The sequence below is a fragment of the Orbicella franksi genome, chromosome 5 (genome assembly GCF_964199315.1).
Source record: "Orbicella franksi chromosome 5, jaOrbFran1.1, whole genome shotgun sequence".
Classification (NCBI taxonomy): domain Eukaryota; kingdom Metazoa; phylum Cnidaria; class Anthozoa; order Scleractinia; family Merulinidae; genus Orbicella; species Orbicella franksi.
In genome coordinates, this window is record NC_138149.1 from 14,747,887 (window position 1) to 14,758,643 (window position 10,757).

Genomic DNA, 10,757 nt, shown 5'->3' on the forward strand with positions numbered 1-10,757 from the left:
CTTTCCCTTTCCTTATGCTGGAGATTTCTACTCTTCCAGAGTGGGTTTTGAAGAAGAAAATCGGCGTTTTATTCAGCCATTGTACCATCCCTTATCTAGTCAGCTGTCTAGTGTTCCATCTCAGGTCCAGTATGGCCACAATACTCAAAATACTGCAGATTTCTGGGGTAATTCTTCAAGCTCATCTGACTCACCACCGGTACCAGTAAACGAAGAAGAAGAAGAAAGCAAAGGAAGCCGAAGGTCCTACGACAAGTGGACTGAACCACAAGAGTGTTTCCTCACAGACTTGTCGGGAGAATATAACAATGAGCTGGAGAGTGTTCAAAGTCACTGATACTGGATAAAAATATTAGAGCGCTTAAACAACAGATTTCGGTCCTTGTGGTGTGTCAACCAGATCCAGCGCAAAATCCACTATTTCAAAGCACAATTTAAAAAAGTGAACAACTGGAACAGAAAGCAGACAGGAGGTAATAGGAAGAGCTGCCCTTATTTTGACAAAATCAATGAGATTATTGGCAAAAAGGACTCTGTAACATTTAAGCATGTTGTTTCACCAGGAAACCCAAGCCCCTCACTGCCCCAAGGGGATCAAGAGCAGCAAAGCAATTATTATTATTATTATTATTATTATTATTAAAGTGAGAGGCATGACGAGGAAAAAGGTGACGGAGACGATGAAGCGATAAAAGCAAAAGGAAAGGCTGCAAAGTAGACAAGAAGAGAGAGAAAATTCAAAAGATCTGCTAAGCCTTCCCTCAATGACAGTTTCAATGAAGAGGAGGAAACCAAGAGGGCCAAGAAATTTGAGAAGACCATGGAGAACCTGGAAAATCAAGGAGCTAAAATGGTGGATACAATGCAGAGTATAATGACCTCAATGGAGGCTGCTCAAACCCAACAAGTGCAGTTCATGGGGTAATTTATGAAGCTTTTTGCTGGTATGACAAAGCAAATTCAAAACAAGGATTGATCGTGTGATCACGAGTAGATAACAAGTGAACTCAGCCTGACATTTAAGTTTTGTTCTGATAAACATTAAAGAGCCTTAAAACGGACTCTTGTGGGATAATTATGATGAAACTTGTTTGATTTTTTGTGGTTTTTTCCGAGCAATTGCAATAGTCATAAATGAGATCGTATGATTTCCTTCTGAAGATGTTTCAACTGGGAAGGGGTTCTTGATATATTATAACACAATATTGTAAGACTTATGTGACACTTCAAAACATAATACAATTGAAAATCGCTTTAAAAAACAAAACGTTACTAGTTTCAGTGTCTGTATATCAGCACCACTGGCCAGGTAAACTCTTACTTTTACAATCGGTTTACATAGTCCATTAGAATTTGTCTGACATGTTCTCCATCCCCAAATACATCATCATTATCATCATCACTCCCATCATCATCACCATCACTAGGAGGCTCATCCCAGAAATCACCAACCCGTATACAGAAATTACGAAGTACCAGACATGCTATGACTATCTTGCTGACAAAGCTAACCTTGCTGTCCAGACACTTGTGCAGTATTCACCATCTGCTTTTGATTAAACTGAATGCACACTCCACTTTGATACGGGCAGATGAGACTTCTTTGTTAAATTCTATCTCGTGGGGATCATTCGTCGTTTCAGGAAAGGGTTTTAACAGTCAGTTTGATAGAGGGTAGGCGCTGTCTCCAGCTAAATAGGGTCGTATGTCATTCCCACCAATTGTAACTGTTGGCCCTGTAAGAATCTCACAGTTTTCTGCACGAGTAAAAATATTGCTATTTCGCAACACTTGTGCATCGTGCATGCTACCCGGATAACCAGCTTGTACATCAACAAACGTCATAGTTCCATCCACTATTCCCTGTACAACAATGTCATGATCCTGGTATCGACTAAAGTAATTGGGCCCATTTTCTACTGGGGTTTTTATCTTAATGTGGGTGCCGTCTATAGCACTAACAACATTAGGCAAAGCAGACCACATTTGGAAACTTTCTCTTGCATCTATAATGTGTTACTCGGTTTCGGGAAACTTGATATATAAATTCTTCAGTTCTAAGAGAGCGTCAACAACATCTTCCACTGCCTCCAGTACTGTAGATCTCCCGACATTGAAATTAGGACCTATAGCAACATAAGAGCTTCCATGTCCCAGTCTGTGAAGACCTATTGCCAGTATTTTCTCTGGGGATATGCATTTTCTCATTCCAGTGTCCTCTCTTGTTAGCTGTGGTCTCAGCTTGTTCAGCAAAAGCTTGAATGTCCTCTTATCAAGTCGAAGTTGCCTTCGGAAAAATGTTCCAGGAACATTCAGGTCTCTGTAGTGGATTTCAAACCACGGTTCTTGAGGCCTAGGAAGAGCCCAGTGGTATGGATGTCGTCGACGAAGTATTTGTCTTCTCCTCAGTCAATCGTGATCTTCGTTTTCTTTAAGCAGCAGGGCCCTGTTCTGTAGTCGACTCATCTGATCTACACAGCTTAAGAGTAATGCTATCTGAAACTGGAGTGTGTGATGCCACGAAAAAAAATAATATTAAAGAGCAAGAACACCAGAACAATCGATATTAGTTTCGTGAATTGGTGGTTGTCCATGGTTGAAACTCTAGTGGGCCTGATGTAAGGCAAAGCGTCACTGTCACGCTATCACGTTCGTTTTTCAACTTGATCTTGAATTAAGCAGCCGGTTGTCATGAAGTTGTCATTCACTTCAGTACATGTGTGTACTGCAAATGCGGATCAAAAATTGCTACGATTTTGTCACGGTCATATTACATGACGCGCCATGCTTGCAACAACAAACAACTTAGTTGCTAGTGCGGATCGGCCCTTAGCATGGGTCCATTTTGGGACTTCCGGCTCAAAATATTTAATTCTCTTTTCAGCGAGAGGACGTGGATGTTATTGTTAGATAACTGATAGTATCAAGTATCAATAGCATGCATACTTGCTATATATCGCGTGAATTTTCAGTTGCACCGTAGTTAGTCTGGTTAAAGGATCAGAGCATTATCTGCTGTAGTATAACCAAAATTTTCATTTAGAGTAGTAGAACCAAATTTTCATCATGTTGATTGCACGATCTCTTCGCACCATGCCACGAGTTAATTACACAGCCCTACACTCAGGCTCAGGGATGTTCACGCCAGAACGGGCTACAGTTAATGAGAACGTTGCGTTGCTGAACACTGAGACCATCCGTACATCTGTTGGGCCCACTGCCATGGTGCAGGAAGACCTCTTGCCAGGTTCCTTTTCTGCATCGGCTGCTTCTCAGCTAGACGCCCTGACCTTAGAGGTGAAGAACCTGCAACAGGAGGTTGAATTGGCGAAGTTAACTTCTCAACAATGGGATAAGGAGCACGAGGTGTTATGTGCGAGTCAGGTTGCTTTCTCCCCATCTGAGGATTCACAGCTAGATGCCCTAACATTGGAAGCTCAGCACCTTCAAAAAGAGATTCATCAGGCGCAACTAGTTCAACAGCAGCGCCAAAAGGAGCGTGAGGTGTTACGCTTGTGATAGGAGTTATCTGCCTTGCAACGCGACAATTCCGGTGCCGATCGACAACGCCCAGAGGTGAAGGTGACTCCCACTCCATCTCTGGTTCTCAACGTCCTTAGAAAAGCGAGTAACCTATCCAGGAAAGTGGACAAGAAGTTGTCGACTTTAGGGTTGACTGCTGTGAGGCCTGGCTCCAGTTCAGGAGAGGACGATGAACATTCGTCAGATGGTGAAGAATCAGACGCAGTCCGAAAGCAGCGGGGTAAGCAAGCACATCGCTTGAAATCAGGCAAAACAGCCAAAATAACTTCTCGTATCCATCATCCTCAAATTTGGCCACATAGCGAGCTTAGTTTGTTACATGTTAGTAAATATATTTCGTACGATGATTTGACAATCGAGGAATTTATGGCTGGATATTGTGCCATTCTGCGCTCTTCGTCGGTTTCCGCCGCCGAAATAGATGCCCGCATTTCACATCTACAGGATTTGATGTATTTAGCGATTCAACATGAATGGTCCTCCGTTCGGGATTTTTACACCGTTGTTTTGCTAGAGATTGAACAGGGACATTTGCGCTGGGGCAATTCCTTTGCGCATTTGGAATGCCACTCCTTGCGTCTCCAGCCGCGATCTGGGATTACTCAACGATCAGCATCCATGTCATCATCTGCAGTGCTATTTTGTCAAGATTTTCAACAGAATTGTAAACACACAAAGGATCATTACAGTACGATTCGTGGTGAGCAGAAATGGCTGCAACATGTGTGCGCTAAGTGCTGGATCAGCAATAGGCACGTGGCCCGACGTACTGAATTTTCGCCTGACTGCCCTTTGTCCTCCGGCTCTCCTGAATTAAAACAACCTACCTCCTCTACTTCATGACAGTTTGGGTCGCTCGTCAGGTCCAGATGTTGCATCATTTCCAAAGTTCCTTGCTGACTTTTCTGCAATTCCTTTCACAGCTAGTGACAGTTTCATTTCGTATAATGTTTGTGACTATAGAGATAATCCAGATGTTCCGTTTTTGTCTGGTACTCGTGACCATATTGAGATGCGTGACTTAGAGATTCGAGTGATACGTATTTTGATGCTAGTTCTCCATTGACACTTGATCTGTCATCTTCTCCTGTCGTCCAGGACTCTTGTGTCAGTACCTTCACTTCTACAGCCTGTGTTGATTCTGTTTTTTCTGCTAGTGACAACCTTGAGTTCTCTCAAGACAGTGCCCATACCGACAATCACGACAGTATTCATCACTCGTCAAGTGTTGAGCGTGACTTTAGATTACCTTCTGTACTGATTGTTTACCTTTCGCTTATCCTGATTGGGTTTTGGTTTCTGGTCAGCGCTTTTCCACAGGCGTAGGAAACGGCTATTCTCTTCCGAGTACAGACAATGTTTGCTCACAACTGCAAGACTAGCTGCTCACCCTCCATGAGGAGGTGTTTAGTTCTGGTCTTCCTAATTACAGTTCCTGTCATTGCCCAGTGCTCACTAACCTTAACATTCCAGAATGGCAGGAGTGTTTACAAGATTACCATGACCACATTGTGTGCGACTATTTGCAGTATGGGTGGCCTGTAAATTATGATTACGCTAGTTTTAATTTTCCTGTCAGTGATGACCGTACACACAAGGGCGCTTTAGAATTCCCTGATGTGGTTACTCGGTATTTGGACAGTGAAATCGCTTGTGGTGCAGTGGCTGGTCCTTTTGACACTGTTCCATTTTTGTCTGGGAAAATGGCACTTTCTCCTCTAAATTCTGTGCCTAAATCTGATCGTATGGAACGCCAAATCATTCTTGACCTTAGTTGGCCTTTCAGTACCTCCGTTACTGATGGCATTTCTTTGACCGAATATGATGCATTCCTTTCCATTTGGTCTATCCTGCTATTGACACTGTTGCTGCTTGTGTTGCTCGCCTTGGTTGTGGTTGTTATATTTATAAACGTGACTTGCATCGGGCATATCACCAGTTTCTGGTTGATCCTCGTGATTATCCTCTGCTAGGCTATACTTGGCAGGGTCATCTCTACTTTGAAACAGTTTTACTTATGGGGCTCCGCTCTGCAGCTACGGCCTGTCAGTGCATCACATCTGCGGTGTGCTACGTTTGTTCCGAGGCCGGTTTTACTGTTCTGAACTACATGGATGATTTTATGGGCGTGGAGGCAGCTTCTCGGGTGTGGAAGTCGTATTTTTATCTCGAAGATCTTTTGTCATGCTTGGGATTACACGAGTCCGTTTGAAAAGCCGTCCCTCCAGCGCAGAAAGTTACTTGTTTGGGTGCTGAGGGCAACACTTTAGACATGACTTTATCAGTGGATTCTTCTCAGCTCGCCGCGCTACAGTCACTACTTCAGCTGTGGCTCACCAAGCGCATGTGTACTCGAAAGCAGTTGCAGTCGTTAGTTGGTCATCTTATGTTCGTGTCTTGTATTCTTGAACTTTTGCGGTGCTTGAAGGCACCTCATGATCATCTTCGCCTTACATCTGAGTTTAAGAAAGATCTTCATTGGTGGTTACGTTTTCTTCCGCTTTATAACGGAGTTTCTCTTATTCCGACTTCACCATGGACATCACCAGATGCAGTTTTCTCCATGGACGCTTGTCTTTCAGGCTGTGGGGGTATTTCCTCCATGGCCTTCTTCCATTCTCCTTTCCCAGACAGTGTGCTACAGCGTTGCAGTGCAATTCATCACTTAGAGCTTCTGGTTATTATGGTAGCTGTGCGTCTGTGGGGTCATCTCTGGTCCGGACAACGCTTTCAAGTTTTTTTGTGACAATGAGGCCGTAGTGACGGTTTTAAACTCAGGTCGCACCAAGGATCCAGTCTTGCGCCTCAGTGTTTGTGTGAGATCTGGTTTTCGACTGCTCAGGCTCAGATCGAGTTACGCGCAGTGCATTTAACCTCTGAACACAATCGAGTTGCAGATTATCTGTCTCGTTGGCATCTTTCTGCTACTTACCGTGATTATCTTATTAACAATCATCTGCTTGAGGAATTAAAAGCTGAACATTTGTCCCCCGACGTCTTTGATTTTGTGGCTAACCTTGAGCCTTGTGTTTCATTTCAGTAGCTAAATTACACTGTCTGCCCAGACAGCTCCAGTTTACTCGATGTGCAGCTTACGCTGAAGGAACTCATAAAAATCACCAGACTCAGTGGAGAACATTTTTCTTGTTTTGTTTATATTTTGAGTTTTTGCCCCTTCCGGCCACGATAGATACTTTAGCTCTCTATGCTCAATTTATGAGTCGTTCATTGACTCCACCATCTGTACGAAATTATGTTAGTGGGGTTAAACTGTTGCATGTAATTACCAGGCATTCAATATCTCAATTTACTAGTTACGAGTTACGTATCACCTTATGTGGATTAGAGCGTTTAGCCCAGCATGTTCCCTCTCGTGCACCCCCCATCACCCCTGCCATTCTTTGCAAGTTGGTGTCCCAGGTGAACCTTCAGGACCCTAGTCTTGTCTCCTATTGCGCTGCTTTTTTGTTCACCCTTTTTCTGCTGACCAGGGTATCTAACATTGTTCCTAGGTCACGTAGCCGTATGCATGCTTCTTTTTGTCTAAGACGTTCCGATATTGTTTTTACTACAGATGGGTTGTTAGTTACTTTTCATCGCACTAAAACTATTCAGTTTGGGCAACGGCACTTATCATTACCCTTGTTATCGATGCCGGGTTCTCCCATTTGTCCAGTACATGTTTTCCTTGGTGTGTTCCCATGTTCCTGCTCCTAGTGATTCCCCTGCATTTGTTTTACCGGGGGCCGGGGGAAAATTAGTCCCGATTGTTTAGTCTCAATTTGTCTCAGTCTTTCGTGACTTGTTATGACGCATGGAGATCCCTGATTCTGATCGTTTTCGCAGTCATTCTTTCCGTCGCGGCGCTGCTTTGTGGGCGTTTCATTTAGGGGTTCCTGGGGAGATCATTCAGGTTTACGGCGACTGGGCGTCCGATGCTTATAAATCATATTTAGAATTTCCTTTTCCGCCAAGCTTCAGCTTGCACAGCGTATGCATCTCGCCCTCTCTCCTTAGTTTTTTTTCTTTTTTTTCTTTCTTCGGTTCCTTTTTGGGTGTTTGGCGGTCAGAGAGGTTTATATGTTAGTTATATTGTACTTGTAGGTTTTATTCGAATAAACTTCTCTCTTATGCCAAAAATGAACTGTGTTATTGTGTTATTCTTATCGCGTTACACATCGGGAATTGGTCCATTTTGGGACTTCCGGCTCAAAATATTTAATTCTCTTTTCAGCGAGAGCGTGCGGATGTTATTGTTAGATAATTGATAGTATCGAGTATCAATAGCATGCATACTTGCTATATCTCACGTGATTTTTCAGTCGCATTGTAGTTAGTCTTGTTAAGAATGGCTGACTGTTAGGATCGAGAAACGCCGGTCAACGTCCCATTTGACAAATCGCTCATATTTTGCCCAAAGATACCCTTAGGTGACCTGATTCTAAAAATCATATTTAAAGGTTCCAGCGAATTTTTATTTTTCAGAAATTCGCGAAAATTTCAAAGCGTGGTCAAAGTGCGGTTTTTCGTGTAATAAAATGACCGAAATAAGGTGCGAGGACGAAGCGCTGCTAAAGTCTTAAAATAAACTCAATTGACTTCAAACTTCACACAAATGTGGAACAACCACTCTAATTTATTCCTCGCTTTAAACTAATCTCAGATATGTTGATATAGTGGTTTTCCGAACCATTTTAAAAACAGCTATGAAGCGTGTGAAAAATAACGGCAAAATATAGGTCATGTTGAACAGCATAAAAATGGATCTGGTACCTCACTTTCCGATTATTTTACTTTACAGCCTTAAAATATCATTATTAAAGATATACCATGCCAAGTTTCATGCTCGAACTCGCAGTATTTCCCTTTGTGAAAAACGAAAATCTATGTCAATGTGTTGGGCGCAAATAACACAATAATTATGCACGAACCAGAGACAAATCAATTTCAATGGCGAAAGTAAAAGGCTATCATTAATTAGAATCCCGTCAATTCACTGCTATCAGTAGAAACATACTGTCCACTGCATAAAAACTGTTTTTAGACGTTTTCGAGCCATTGCGCATTAACTTTGTTTAATTTCTTGTCCGCCGTCATGTCTGGTTTGTCATCCCGTGTATTTCCTTAATGTCAACAACACGTGAATGGTTGTCATAACAAACGCAAGAGATTTCCTGGAACCTTAATGTTTTCGATTCACCAAAACGCTTTAAGTTCGTTAAGACACAATAATGTGTCAACTTGGTATGCTTTTTAGCATCAAGGACGTTAAAGGACTGTAAATTAATCGAGTTGAAATATCTTGAAGCAAATCAAAATCACACCCTTATTCTAATTTGGTAAACAGCCGATCTCCGCTCAAGTTCAAGAAGTCGAGGGGTTAATCCGGCAATGTATTACCGGTACAACAACAAAATCAAACCGAGGTCATCAAAAGTGTAAGTTTAAAAGTGTAGTGGCAAGTTCCAAATAAATTTCGCCTATATAAATTGGAAACAAGATGTGAAACGGTCTGACCCGAAACAAATAAACAAAATATTAATACGACTAATTTAACCCGAAAATGTTACAGAAAACATACCTAAAAGCCATCGATTCCCCTCGATACCACTCCGCATTGCTTTAAAGAGCCCAAGCTTTCTGCTGTAAGAATCAGGGGCCTCATGAATCTGTATTTATTATATCGGCAACCATGCTGCGTGGCTGATATTCGAGATTCAGTAAAAGTTGTCACACAACCGTACGAGCAGCCCAGTCACGCTTTCACTGCTCTTGCACAAATGTTCAACATTTCGCAATTTACATAAACCGACTACAAGTTTAAAGTAGTGAGAGTAGATTGAAATGCGCTTTTTAAAGCTGTCCTATCGAGGAACAATTATTTCTTGTTTTTGAATGGCTCTTAGTTGTAGCTACAGTCGGGGAGGGGGGGAGAGGGTATTCCCGGAAATTTCGGATATCTGTATGCCGTGGAAGATTAAGTGGTCTCCAGCTCTTAACGCCAACACTGAAACACTAGATGATTCTCGAAGTATCACAGGGGTCACTAAGCTAAATAATTTTGAGTGTAGCACCGCTGAGTCAATTAACCGTTGGCGCGCATATTGCATTGACCGTAGACAGGTGGAAAAACAGTTCAACCGGAAAAGCCTGTTGCACATTGTAATTTAGCGTTGTCCAACACGCAGTCGGTCTGGTTGTAATGTTAATCGTATTTGAGAGAATCTCAAGTTTTCTTTCGACACATACTGGGGTGACATACTACTAGATGGGCGTGGCCGGGAGCCACAAGTCAAGTCAGTCAATTTGCCATGCTTAACCGAGAAGAGTGATAGTGAGCCACTAGTGGAAGGACTGCAGATTGTCCCTACGCTTTACCCTAATAGGCCTCTGTGTTATTCTAATCAACTGATGCTGAGCTCGCTCCAGGGGGGGTGGTGAGATGAGAGACCCTGGGAACGAGGTTGAGACGATTCGGCCATTAGTTTTTCCTCTTAAGTGTCTTCCTCCTCTACTCTGTCCCCTTCTCTACAAAAAGTTAACGATCCTCCCCCCTCCCCTCCCCCCCTCCTGCAAGAGGTGTTTGCTAAATACCGAAGAAGCCAAACACTGGCAGTTCCTAAGAATACTTCCGCCAAGTGCAGTTGTTAGTAAAATACTTCAGAAGCGCCGAGTTTGGAGCTTTTCCGCGCACGAGTGGGAGAGGTATATCTAGTGCCATGTCTTCGCACCTGCACGGTAGCATACACAGTTTCAGGTTCTTTAGGTCACCCTCCATCGCCAAGGCACAGGAGTCTTGCTGGTCATGTACCAAAGGATGCTGGAGCTGGAGTATTTCTACAACTTCCTTTGCCTGAATAAAATTTCTCTCCTCTTCAGATGCCTGAACATGCATCTCATCAGGATCACTTTGGCGCATTGCGGCACTTAGATGAGAGAAAAACTAGCACCTGAAAAAGACGAAAATTATAAGGATCCCGGGCACTGCGCATTCCCGCGCCACCAGTTCGGCGTCAACCTTTCGGCCTGTCGTTTGACCAACGTGGAATTTTGCCATAAGATACGATTGCTGCTTGTCACTGACTGCCCTGAGAGCCCAAACCTTTTTTAAAACAACGAGGGCTTCCTGGTGACCTATTGTGGCTTTGAGTTAAGCGTCAACGCCTGCTCCAAGCAAGGTTTGTAGCACATTTTGGCTAAGTCCATAAGGGAAT

The 10,757-nt window shown here is 43.1% G+C and overlaps 2 pseudogenes; both read left to right on the forward strand.

Annotated features, from left to right (window-relative positions):
* Positions 1–3,693: 3,693 nt before the first annotated feature.
* Positions 3,694–6,592, forward strand: LOC145487009 (uncharacterized; annotated as a pseudogene).
* Positions 6,592–7,630, forward strand: LOC145487010 (uncharacterized; annotated as a pseudogene).
* Positions 7,631–10,757: the final 3,127 nt, after the last annotated feature.